The sequence below is a fragment of the Arvicola amphibius genome, chromosome 6, assembly GCF_903992535.2.
Source record: "Arvicola amphibius chromosome 6, mArvAmp1.2, whole genome shotgun sequence".
Lineage (NCBI taxonomy): Eukaryota > Metazoa > Chordata > Mammalia > Rodentia > Cricetidae > Arvicola > Arvicola amphibius.
In genome coordinates, this window is record NC_052052.2 from 53998743 (window position 1) to 54013034 (window position 14292).

Here is a 14292-nt window from a genome sequence, read left to right on the forward strand (position 1 = left end):
TTCCACTGTGTACTTCATTTTCTTTATTCATTCTTTGGTCAAGAGGCATTTAAGTTTCCAGGTTCTGGCTGTGACAAATAATGCTGCTATGAACAAAGATGAGCACATGTCCTTGTGGTATGATTAAGAATATATCCCAAAGTTGTTTTACTAGGTCTTGTGTTAGTTTTTTTCCTAATTTTCTGAGAAATTGCCAAATTGATTTATAAATTAGCTGTACCAGTTTGCACTTGCACCAGCAATGAACAAGTGTTCACTTTACCCCACATCCTTTCCAACATAAGCTGTCATCAGTGTTTTTTATCTTGACCATTTGTATAAGTGTAAGATGGAATCTCAGAGTTGTTTTGATTTTCATTTCTCTGATGGCTAAGGATGTTGAGGATTTCCTAAGTGTCTTTCAGCCACTTTATATTCATCTGCTGAGAGTTCTGTGTTTAAGTATGTACTCTACTTTTTATTGGATTATTAGTTCTTTTGATGACAAATTTCTTGAGTTCTTTGTATAGTTTGGAGATCAGCCCTCTACCTGAAGTGGGGTTGATGAAGGTCTTTTCCCATTCTGTAGGCTGCCATTTTGTCTTCTTGACCGTGCCTTTTGCCTTACATAAGCTTCTCAGTTTCAGGAGGTCTCATTTATGAATTATTTCTCTTAGTGTGTATGTTACTGGGGTTATATTTAGGAAGTGGTCTCCTGTGCCAATGCGTTCAAGTGTACTTTCCTATTTCTCTTCAGTGAAGTTAAGTGTGCTTGGTTTTATGTTGAGGTCTTCAATTCATTTGAACTTGAGTTTTATTCATGGCACTAGAAATGGATCCATTCATTCTTCTATATATTGATATCCAGTTATGCAAGCACCATTTTTTGAATATGTTTTCTTTTTTTCTATTTTATACTTGCTTCTTTGTCAAAAATCAGGTGTTCAAAGGTGTGTGAATTGATATCCGAGTCTTTGATTCGATTCCATTGATCTTCCTGTCTATTTTCATGTTAATACCAGACTGTTTTCAGTACTGTACCTCTGTAGTAGAAGTTGAAGTCAGGAATTGTGATGCCTCCAGAAGATCCTTATTGTACATGATTGTTTTGGCTATCCTGGGATTTTTACTTTTCCATATGAAGTTGAGTATTGTTCTTTTGAGGTTTGCGAAAAATTTTGCTGGGATTTTGATGGGCATTGCTTTGGATATATTGCTTTAGGGTGAGATTGTCATTTTTACTATGTTAATTCTACCTACCCAAGACCACAGGAGATCTTTTCTTTTCTAGTGTCTTCTTCAATTTCATTCTTCAAAGATTTAAAGTTCTTGTCATACTGGTCTTCCACTTGTTTGGTTAGCATTACTTCAACATATTTTATGATTTTTGTGGCTATTGTGAAGGGTGATCTGTCTCTGTTTTTTCTCAGCCCTTTTAACATCTGTATATAGGAGGGCTACTGATTTTCTTGAGTTAATCTTGTATCCTGATACATTACTGACAGTGTTTATGAATTGTAGGACTTCCTTGATAGATTTTTTTTTGTTTTCACTTACATAACAACTATATCATCAGCAAATAGTGAGAGCTTGACTATTCTTTTTCTATTTGTATCCCTTTGATGTTCTTTTGTTGTCTTATTGCTATAGCTAGAACCTGAAGTACTATATTGAATAGATATGAAGAGATTAGACAAGTCTTGTTACTGATTTCAGTGGACCTGGAACAGAGATCCACTGAGCATGTCACGCTGGATATAACCTGAGAAGGCTCTACCTCTACCATTTTTTAGACATGCAATAATGCACGCAAAGAGATTTATTCACATACAAAGAGATTTATTCAGATTCCTCATATACTTCTCCTTGCTCTCTTTCAAATTCATGGAAATTTTTTCATTAATTGTTGCTATATACATTTATGTATGTATATAAACAGTTATGCACTATAAGGTGCAATTAATATGCTCCTATAAAGCTTGACATTTAGCAAGGTGACTAGAAGAGATATTTCTTAAATGTACCTCAAATGATTCTAATATATTTTAATTTTTGAGTTTCATGGCTGAGTTTTCAGAAAGCCTTACATTTTCCAAGGTATATTGTCAAGTTTTACTGAGTCATAAAATTATTTTCTCATAGTTCCTTTTAGAATAAATTTTCCCCCATAGAAAAGAGATAGAAGAGAAATTATGAAAAAAGAATGTTCCTTGCAAAAATTTAGAGATGCATTTCAGCAGTGTGCCTTTAAATACATATTTTTTTCTTTTCTATTTTATTCTACTCTCTTTAGAGATCAGGGAAATCTCCATTTTCTTTTTGATACCAGCATAATATGAAATTATTTGTTAACATATCTCTGAATTGTATTAGTTTGTTTATAATTCTATGTTGTTACTCTCCCTGTGTGATTCTCTCCACTTCCTTCATTGTGAATATTTCACAAATTATATTTTTTTCTTTCTAAAGCAATATCAAGTTTTTACTGCTAAATCTTAAGCTGTTACATATTATTTATTATTTAACAGCAAATAATTCTGGATGCTTTTCATTATACTAATCACATCTAGTTGAGGACCTGGATATTAACCCACATACTTAAGAACACTTGAGTTTTGACAAAGAAGCTAAAATTGTACAATGGAAAAAAGGAAGAAAGCATCTTCAGCAAATGGTGCTGGCATAACTGGATGTCAACATGGAGAAGAATGCAAATAGATCCATATCTAACCCCATGCAAAGATCTCAAGTTCACATAGATTAAAGACTTCAATATAAATTCAAGCACACTGAACCTGGTAGAAGAGAAAATGGGAAGTACACTTGAATGCATGGGCACAGGAGACCACTTCCTAAATATAACACCAGTAGCATAGACACTGAGAGCAACAATAAATAAATAAAAGCCGGGCGGTGGAGGCACACGTCTTTAATCCCAGCATTCAGGAGGCAGAGGCAGGTGGATCTCTGTGAGTTCAAGACCAGCCTGGTCTACAAGAGCTAGCTCCAGGACAGGCTCTAAAGCTGGATACAAGCTATTAACAAAGAATATTGAGCCTATTGTTTATGATCCTGGAGAAGCTAAATAACAAGGTGAATCCTAAGAAAAACATATATAGATCTGCCAGGAAAGGAAAAATAGATAAGATCATCTGACAAAATTTGGAGCATGGAGATGGGAGGAGAATGGAAGGTGAAATGGAAAGAGAAGGGGAGAAGGTAATGGGGAAGAAAACATGAGGGGTTGGGATAGTCAAAATGGAGGAAGGACAGAGATGAGAGCAAGGAAAGAGACGTTTTGATTGAGGGAGCCATTATGGGGCTAGTGGGAAACCTTTCACTAGAGGAATTCCCAGGAATCCACAAGGATGACCCCAGCTAAGATCCTAAGGAATAGAGGAGAGGGTGACCAAACTGGCCTTGCCCTGTAGTCAGACTGATAAATATCTTAAATGTCACCATAGAACCTTCATCCAGCAACTGATGGAACCCGAGGCCGAGACCCATATCAGAGCACTAGACTGAGTTCCCAAAGTTCAGTTGAAGAGTGGGAGGAGTGAGAATATGAGCAAAGAGGTAAAGCCCATGATGGGGATACTTCTTTACTTGAGCTAATGGGAGCTCACCAACTCCAGCCAGACAGAGAAGGAATAAACATAGGACCAAACTAGACCCTCTGAATGTGGGTGACAGTTGCATGGCTGGGCCAGACTGCCATGCCACTGGCAGTGGCACCAGGATTTACCCCTACTGCCTGTGCTGGCTTTTTGGATACGTATTCTCTTTGGATGGATATCTTGCCTAGCCTAGATATAGTTAGGGGGGCTTTGAACCTGCCGCAAAGCAATGTGCCTTACCATTTATGAGAAGACGATGGTGATGGGGTGAAGGGAAGGTGCCTGGGAAGAAACTGGGACTGGTATGTATAATGAAAAAAGTTTGTTTTCTTTGTTAAAGAGAAATTGTGTATAAAAAAAAATACAACTGGAAATTCAGACCTCCTAACAAAGTTATGATTGGTGATCTCATATCAGTATTATCTCATTATTACATTTAACCTACAAATGAGCAAAATAAGTTGTGAAACTTAGTTATTTTCAGTTATGTTATCTTAGTTATCACTTTACTTAAGTACTCAGATAAAATAAAGACATACCTACCTGAACAAATGGGCATTTCCAGAGTCCTGTAAATCAAATATACACATCAGTAAAATGAAATCCTTCATAATTATATGTTTCTCACAATTCCTTACTGAATTACTAATGAATAATTTGATACTCTAAAGAATAGTCTAAAATTCAGATTTTCCAATCACAAACCAAAATAAAAATGCAGAAAGGGATAATATAATTTGTCAACAATCCTTGACTTGTTACAGTCTACCTACACTGCTTCTCACAAAAACTTAATCTAGATTAAGTTACATATTCAAATGGGTAGTGGCATTACACATGCTTTTAAAATAACTCCCTTGTATTGTATATGAGAATGTAATGGATTTGGACTATACACTAATTCTAAGTCTCAATGCTTTCGTTGATTTTTTTCTCATGATTTGCATCCTTTACATCTTTGTGTATACCAATCTTACATTTTAGTATAAAACCACATCTTAATATTTACCCCAAAATTATCTAAGCATGTATGGGACTTTCTTTAATTAACCCTGAAATTGTGATAATCTGGTGAACTGTATCATGTGACACTGCTCTTAACATTGTCTTCCTCATCCCCACTATATACTTAGCATAGCAAGTTCTCAAAAGTTCTTCATTGTCGTAATAAGCAAAACAAAACAAGCATTTAAAATATTTACAGTAAATTCTATTTACTAGATTATTTATTAGATACGCTGCTCTTAAAGCTCTAGCCTGTCCATAAATATGGTAATTTTAACATTTGCCATCTATTTCCTTCCCAGAAGTAACATTCTCAGCAGGCTTACCACTTCTGACATTTTCTTTCGCTTTACAAAGATAAGTGGCATCCTGGAAGTCTCTTCCTCACTCCCCATTGCATTAGCATTCATAATATTAATTGCCAAAAATTACCAGCTGCAAGGAATTTTATCTAACAAAGCTTCTCTATGGCTTTCTCAAGACAATTTACTACCATTTATGTCCCAAGTAAACACTTAGGTATGTAAATAGAAAGAAGCCCACAATATAATTAATATTTGAAAGGTAAAATGTCAGACTTAGCTAAGCAATTTTTAACATTCTTCACCCATCCACCCCCTTTCGTTAACCACGAGTTCTTCATAGAGAAGCCCTGGGATTTTATTGAGAAAACTACAATTGATCTCAGCTAAGTGTTTTGCTATAAAGTGCCTGTAATTTCCCAAGCAAACTGCTGAATTCAGGATTACGAATGAGTTTATTTAACTATGAAATTTCTCTTTTTCATTTGAATACTTCCATTGAAATTTTATATATATATATATATATACTATAAACCACATTATATAAGAATATTAGCACATGATATACACTAAGCTATGCAAACCAATAAGAATTAGCAAGAAGTGTTTCTTCATAATTTGATATTTACTGACAGATCACCTGTCAATATTAGAAAATGTGGCCTTGTTGAACCACATTTGTCATTGTGTGTGTGTCACTGTGGAGACAGACTTTGAGGTGGTATCATATATGCTCTAGCAAAACCCAGTTTGACAGCTCATTTCTGTTGCCTGCAGATCAAGATGTTGAACTCTTATTTTGTTCTCCAGTATCATGTCTGCCTGCATGCCATCAGGCTTCCCACAATAAAGATGATGGACCAAATCTCTGAAACTGTAAGCCAATCTTAATTAAATATTTTTTTTCTTGTAAGTGTTGTCATGGTCACCATATTTCTTCACAGCAGTGGAAACCCTGAGACAGAAGTTAGTACTAGGAGTAGGATATTACTGTGATAAACTTGACCATGCTTTTGTTTAGGGGAATTTGAAATTTGGCACTCTGGGTTAGGTAAGCACTGATATAATGGGCCATGCTAATAAGAGTATGGAAAACAGTAGGCCTGAGGCTGGTTTGAGCTGTGTAGGTTCAGCTCAAGAGGTTCCAGAGGAACAATATCAACAAATAGGACAGAATTGGCTCGTATTATATTTTAAGTAATAATGAGACTGCCTTCTACCCATGCTCTAGAAATTTGTCTGAGCCAAAATAAAAACAGTAATTGAATAAATTTTTTGCAAGGAAATTTTTAATATGGCATAATATTGAATCTGTGATGGTTATAATTCATGATATATAATAATCACAGTAACCACAAGAGCATTATCTACCTGTAGGAAGCAAATAAATAAAAATGCCTGTGCTTGTGATATTGACTGCAGGTTCCATTCTAAGGAGGTTCCATTGAACTTGGCAGTGTAATCCACTTGATTTTGCCAGAGAAGATACAGGATAAAAGAGTAAAGGGTTAGGTTTGTGAAAATAGTGAGTGAATATTTTCAGAAGAAATCAAGAAAAAAAAAGTGAGGCCATTACAAAAATGACAATAATAAAATAAGTATAATATCAAGCAAATAATATTAACATGAAATGAGTGTACACAATGCAAACACTAGAGTGGTCAGTAGACTTTAACTATAGATCATAGATAGATTTTAGTACATTTGCTCCACTTCTTTGCTTAGGGATAAAGCATCATAGGTTCTACACTGAACTTGTTCAGTACAAATTATGATTTACTATTGACATAATGAGGAAGAAAAGATGTACAGATTTTCTGTTTTCCTCTATGGAGATCACAGGGGTATGTGAAAAGAATTATTTAATCAAAAAATTAATGCTAATAATATTAGGAGACTGGATACTGCAGAAAAATCTTCTAATTAAAGTTTAGACAAAACTACTTCCTACTTGACCTTACTGCAACCTCAATGAATATTTTTCTTGAAACTGCTTTTAAAATAGTAGATATATAATTTTCTACAAGATGCAAATTGAAACCCTGTTCTATTGTCACACATATTCAGGTATTAGAAAATGGTACTGCTCTCACAAATATTAATAGAACAGAAGCCAAGAATATAAGAATAAAAATGAAGAAAATAGAGATGTTTTGGTAAAATGAATAAAAATAATCACTAGAATCTTAATTCTGAATCCCAAGTACTTTTTAATTTTTTTTTTATTAAAAATATCCATCTCCTCCCCTCCACTCCCTCCCTCTCCATCCCAAAGAGCAGTCAGGGTTTTCTACACAATGGGAAGTCCAAGGTCGTCCCAACTCCCCCCAGGTCCAGGAAGGTGAGCATCCAAACTGACAAGGTTCCCACAGAGTCCATCCATGCAGTAGAATCAAAGCCCAGTGCCATTGTCCTTGGCTTCTCAGTCAGCCTCCTCCATCAGCCACATTCAAAGAGTCCGGTTTGATCACATGCTCCATCAGTCCCATTCCAACTGTCCTTGGTAATCTCTCATTAGATCTGTCCCACCGTCTCAGTGGGTGAATGCACCCCTCGCGGTCTTGACTTCCTTGCTCATGTTCTCCCTCCTTCTGCTCCTCATTAGGACCTTGGGAGCTCAGTCCAGTTCTTCAATATGGGTCTCTGTCTCTATCTCCATCCATCACCAGATGAAGCCTCTATGGTAATATGAAAGATAATCATCTGTGTGGCTATAGGACAAGGCCAGTTGAGGCACCCTATCCTCTGCTGCCCAAGGAACATGCTGGGGATATCTCCTTGGACACCTGGGAACCCCAGTAGAGTCAAGTCTCTTGCCAACCCTAAAATGGTTCCCATAATTAAGATATATACTTCCCTGCTCCCACATCCACCCCTCCTCAATCCCAACCATCCCATTCCCTCAAGCTCTCACCATCCTCTCTCCTCCCTTCTCTCCCCCATCTCCCCTTATCCCCACCTCACCCATACCCCTGTGCTCCCAACCCCTGCCTGGCAATTTTGTCAATTTCCAATATCCAGGATGATAACAATATATTTTTCTTTAGGTTCACCTTCTTATTTAGCTTCTCTAGGATCACAAATTATAGGCTCCGTGTCCTTTATTTATGGCTAGAATCCACTTATGAGTGAGTACATACCATATTCCTCTATTTGGGTCTGGGTTACCTCACTCAATCAAATGTTTTCTATTTCCATCCATTTGCATGCAAAATTCAAGATGTCATTGTTTTTTACCACTGAGTAGAACTCTAAAGTCTATATGTGCAAGACCTTCGTTATCCATTCTTCTATTGGGGGGGCACCTAGGTTGTTTCCAGGTTCTGGCTATTACAAATAGTGCTGCTATGAACATAGTTGAACAAATGCTTTTATAGTATGATTGGGCATCTCTTGGGTATATTCCCAAGAGTGGAATTGCTGGGTCCTGAGGTAGGTTGACTCCCAGTTTCCTGAGAAACCACCACACTGATTTCCAAAGTGGTTGCACAAGTTTGCATTCCCACCAACAATGGATGAGTGTTTCCCTCACTCCACATCCTCTCCAGCATAGGCTATCATTGGTGTTTTTGATTTTAGCCATTCTGACAGGTGTAAGATGATATCTTAGAGTTATTTTGATTTGCATTAACCCTAATCGCTAAGGAGGTTGAGCATGGCTTTAAGTGTCATTTGGACATTGGAACTGCTGTTGAGAATTCTGTTCAGTTCAATGCCCCATTTTTTAATTGGGTTAATTAGCATTTTAAAGTCTAGTTTCTTGAGTTCTTTTTTTCCTTTTATTTTCCCAGTCCAAAAAAGTCTTTATGTTCCTTAATTGGAGCAAGATTCCTGATGTATACAGTGATGTATTTACTAAACAGAGTCCTTTGAAGAAATTACACACTATCCATCTAGACAGATTTGGTTACACTTTGCCTACTGATGGAGTAGTTCCATTTATAAAGTTTTATACATCAAAAAGCTTTGAATTTGACCAGGCTGTCCATTAATCATCTCTGAAAAAGTGGCATTTAATTTCAGCTCTATTTTACAGCATTAAAAAGCTTATGTATCAGGTAGCTTTCCAAAACTTTATTCTCTGCACAATGGCGTTGAGCAGACAAAAGTTCTTTATCAACCCAGATTCACAGAGTCTGAGTGCTTTGCTACATACCTGGGACAGTGCACTCCCAACCACCCCAAAAACTGCTGACTCTGAAAGCCCATTTCCTTGGTCAGTTCAAATTGCCAATGAAGACCCACCAGCAGCTGTCCTTCGTATAGACGGCATTAGAGCAACAGCTCTGTGACATGGTGGGAGCAGGTGCTGTCATAATATCCAGGTAACTAAAGGCCCGTTAAAAAAAATGCCAAATTGAGATAAAAATCATGGGTACAAGTCCATTGCAGCAAACTGTACCCACATCACCCAGTTACGGAAACATTAAGACATGATTCACATCCCTTTAACTCAATCTGCATAGCCCTGAGGTCATCCTGCAAAGTGCGTATTAAAAAATATGAAGTTAGGGAGACAAAGTTTGACATGATGTCATTATGCAGGTCAAACTGGGAAGGTCATGTTGAGCATCTATTCGGATAGAAAAGCATTCGGTCCTTTGTGTACACATTGGTTTTATTGTAACAAAGCAACTTGTACACTTCAACATTTAAAATGAGCATCTTTTCCTTCCAGTGAAAACCAAAAAAACTAAAAATAAAAAAATTAAAAATAAATTTACAACAGAGAATGTGAACTCCAAATAAACCCCTACAGGTTCTGCTGATTCTCCCATTGAGTGGTAGGGCTCGAGTCATCGTTAGGAGAGAATTTTATTTTAAAAGTGTCATCTTAAACTGCAAGGATATCTGTTAAACATCACAATTAAACATGCCAAAGGAGAAGCCATGTTGTCACAATGCCCACTTACCCCCCAGACACCTCAAAATCACCCTTGCTGACCTTCTATACCTCCCTTTTTTTCTTTTTTTTTTTTATTAAACAAGAGAAAGTAGACAGATACATGTTGGTAAATGCTAACTGTCTGTATTCACATAGACACAGTGTAACCTCTGAGCCCAATATACAGAGAATAGAAAAAAGCTAGAATTCTATGCACTTCTACACAGGGGCCTAGCACCCCCCAGCCTCCAGCAAAGAGAGCCAAAGGGGCTGGAGGGCTTTTCTTTTTTCCCACAGAGCATGGTGGTGGTGGTGTTGAATCCACAGTTCAAGACAAGAAAAGATAAAAATGAATGTAGAACAGAGTAGTGGAGATTCTTTTCCCATTGTATTTTGCTCAAGACATTTCCCCCCAAATAAATTGAGAACCATGGTGTTGAGGAGTGAGACCTCAAAAACAGGGCGACTCAGCACAAGAGGGATTGGGAACGGGAGGGAAATGACTGCAACTTGCTCCCAGGGACTGGAGAAAATTTAAAAAATAAAAAGAAAATAAAAAAGAGGGTCGGAATCCATCAGTCTTCTGTGCTAGTCATCCTCGCCTTCATCCTCCTCTCCTTCTTCTCCTTCATCATCATCTTCATCATCTTCTTCACCTTCATCTCCTTCTTCATCAATATCTTCCAAGCCTTCTTCTTCTTCATCATCATCGTCATCATCTTCTGCTTCTCCCTCTTCATCGTCCATATCAGGAACCAAATAGTATTGCAAGGGGTTTGGCCAAATGTCGTCTTTGATGACCTCTCCTAGCTCATCTGCTCCTGCATCAGAGTGGTCAGTAAACCAGGTAAAGAAGCTCTCTGGCGGTCTTTGGGGCCACAAAATCCCACAGCTCAGCCTGGTTGGGCTCTGGGGACCCGGAATAGAGTGCACCCAGGCCGGTGGGAGGTCCCCTCCTTCATTTGACTGCCCGGGGCAAGGTAGGCCTTTGTCTGAGAGCTGCTTGGCCTGCAAGGGGACCTCACAGTCTGCAGAAGGATCCATCATTCTTTGGGGTGAGTGAGGAGTGAGTGCCCGAACCGCGGCAGCTGCCCGGAGAGGGACCACCGACTCTCCACAAATCCCCCTGCCACCAGCACACTTCCTGCTCTTCCTGCAGGGGTTATTCTCCCCGGATACTGCCTCTCTCTTCCTGTCCCTTCCCAGCTTGCACCCAGAATCCTCCCCCCCCTCCCCCTGCCTCATCCTCCTGTCTTTGGGGCCACAAAATCCCACAGCTCAGCCTGTTTGGGCTCTGGGGACCTGGAATTGAGTGCACCCAGGCCGGTGGGAGGTCCCCTCCTTCATTTGACTGCCCGGAGCAAGGTAGGCCTTTGTCTGAGAGCTGCTTGGCCTGCAAGGGGACCTCACAGTCTGCAGGAGGATCCATCATTCTTTGGGGACACCAAACACCTCCGCGCTCCTTTTGAAGGAAGAGATGGGCAGGCGCCAATGCAGGAGCTCCTCCAACAACATGAAAGGCAACATGACATCACCACAAGCCAGACATCCCGAAACAACAAGAATTGAACACCCTACCCCAGAAGATATAGAAGAAACCGACATTAAACAGTACTTTATGAAAATAATAGAGGACCTTAAACAGGAGGTAAAAAACTGCCATAAAGAAATGGAGATGACAAACAAAACGGTAGACAAAATAAATAAATCTCTCAAAGATACCCAAGAAAAACAAGAAAAACAAGAAAAAGCAATCAAACAGGTAAGGGAAACAGTACAAGACCTGATAAATGAAATGGAGGTATTGAAGAAAACACAATCTGAGGGACGACTGGAAATGGAAACTCTGAGTAAACGAACAGAAACTTCAGAGACAAGTATTTCCAACCGAATACAAGAGATGGAAGAAAGAATCTCGGACTCTGAAGATACTATAGAGGAAATAAACTCACAGATTAAAGAACTAAACAAATCTAACAAATTCTTAACACAAAACATTCAGGAAATCTGGGACACCATGAAAAGACCAAACCTAAGAATAATTGGGGTAGAAGAAGGAGAAGAATTACAACTCAAAGGCCCAGAAAACATATTCAACAAAATTATAGAAGAAAACTTCCCCAACCTAAAGAAGGATGTTCCTATGAAGGTACAAGAAGCCTACAGAACACCAAATAGACTGGATCAAAAGAAAGCATCCCCACGCCATATAATAATCAAAACACAAAACATACAGAATAAAGAACAGATATTAAGAGCTGCAAAGGAAAAAGGTCAAGTAACATATAAAGGGAAACCTATCAGAATTACACCTGATTTCTCAATGGAAACCATGAAAGCCAGAAGAGCTTGGATAGATGTGCTACAGACACTTAGGGAACATGGATGCAAGCCTAGACTATTATACCCAGCAAAGCTTGCATTCACCATTGATGGAGAAAACAAGATATTCCAGGACAAAAACAGATTTAAACAATACGCAGCCACAAATCCAGCCTTGCAGAAAGTAATAGAAGGAAAATCACAAACCAAGGAGTCCAACAACGCCGACAATAACTCAGGCATCTAGCGACCCTTCACCAGCACAACTAGAAGAAGGGAAACACACAAACTCTACTACTAAAAATGACTGAAGTTAACAACCACTGGTCATTAATATCACTTAATATCAATGGACTCAATTCACCTATAAAAAGGCACAGGCTAAGAGACTGGATACGAAAACAGAATCCAACATTTTGCTGTTTACAAGAAACACACCTCAACCACAAAGACAGGCACCTACTCAGAGTAAAGGGTTGGGAAAAGGTTTATCAAGCAAATGGCCCTAAGAAACAAGCGGGTGTGGCCATACTAATTTCCAACAAAGTTGACTTCAAACTAAAATCAATCAGAAGAGATGGAAAGGGACACTTTATACTCATAACAGGAAAAATCCTTCAGAATGAAGTCTCAATCCTGAATATCTATGCCCCTAATATAAAAGCTCCCACTTATGTAAAAGAAACACTTCTAGAACTCAAGGCAGCCATCAAACCACACACACTAATAGTTGGAGACTTCAACACTCCTCTCTCACCAATGGACAGGTCAATCAGACAGAAACCTAACAGAGAATTGAAAGACTTAATGGAGGTAATGAACCAAATGGACTTAACAGACATCTATAGAACATTCCACCCAAATAGGAAAGAATATACCTTCTTCTCTGCGGCTCATGGAACCTTTTCGAAAATTGACCATATACTTGGTAACAAAGCAAACTTCCACAGTTACAAAAAAATATTAGTAACCACCTGTGTCTTATCGGATCACCATGGATTAAAATTAGAATTGAACAACAATGCTACCCCCAGAAGGCCCACAAACTCATGGAAACTGAACAGTCAACTACTGACCCACACCTGGGTCAAGGAAGAAATAAAGAAAGAAATTAAAGTCTTTCTTGAATTTAATGAAAACAAAGACACAACATACTCAAACCTATGGGACACAATGAAAGCAGTGCTAAGAGGAAAGTTCATAGCACTAAGTGCCCACTTAAAGAAAACGGAGAAAGCACTCATTGGTGACTTAACAGCACACCTGAAAGCTCTGGAAAAAAAAGAAGCAGACTCACCTAGGAGAAGTAGAAGACTGGAAATAATCAAACTGAGGGCAGAAATCAACAAAATAGAAACACAGAAAACAATCCAAAGAATCAATGAAACAAGAAGCTGGTTCTTGGAGAAAATCAACAAGATTGACAAACCCTTAGCCAAACTAATCAAACGGCAGAGGGAGAACACGCAAATTAACAAGATCAGAAAGGAAAAGGGGGACATAACCACAGACACAGAGGAAATTCAGAAAATCATTAGATCTTACTACAAAAGCCTGTATGCCACAAAATTGGAAAATGTAAAAGAAATGGACAGTTTTTTAGATAAATACCATATACCAAAGTTAAACCAGGACCAGGTAAATGCTCTAAATCGTCCTGTTAGTCGCGAAGAATTAGAAACTGTTATCAGAAACCTCCCTACCAAAAAGAGCCCAGGACCAGATGGTTTCAATGCGGAATTCTACCAGAACTTCCAAGAAGACCTAATACCTATACTCCTTAAGGTATTTCATAATATAGAAACACAAGAGTCACTGCCAAATTCCTTCTATGAAGCTACAGTTACCCTGATACCTAAACCACACAAAGACTCAACCAAGAAAGAGAATTACAGGCCAATCTCACTCATGAACATTGACGCAAAAATTCTCAATAAAATACTGGCAAACCGAATCCAAGAACACATTAGAAAAATTATCCATTACGATCAAGTAGGCTTCATCCCAGAGATGCAGGGCTGGTTCAACATACGAAAATCTATTAATGTAATCCATCATATAAACAAACTGAAGGAAAAAAACCATATGGTCATCTCATTAGATGCTGAAAAAGCATTTGACAAAATTCAGCACCCTTTTATGATAAAGGTCTTGGAGAGATTAGGGATACAAGGGTCATTCC

General features: G+C 38.3%; 1 pseudogene; it reads right to left on the minus strand.

Moving 5' to 3' along the window:
- Nucleotides 1–10268: 10268 nt before the first annotated feature.
- Nucleotides 10269–14292, minus strand: part of LOC119817537 — a 4747-nt pseudogene continuing 723 nt past the window's right edge.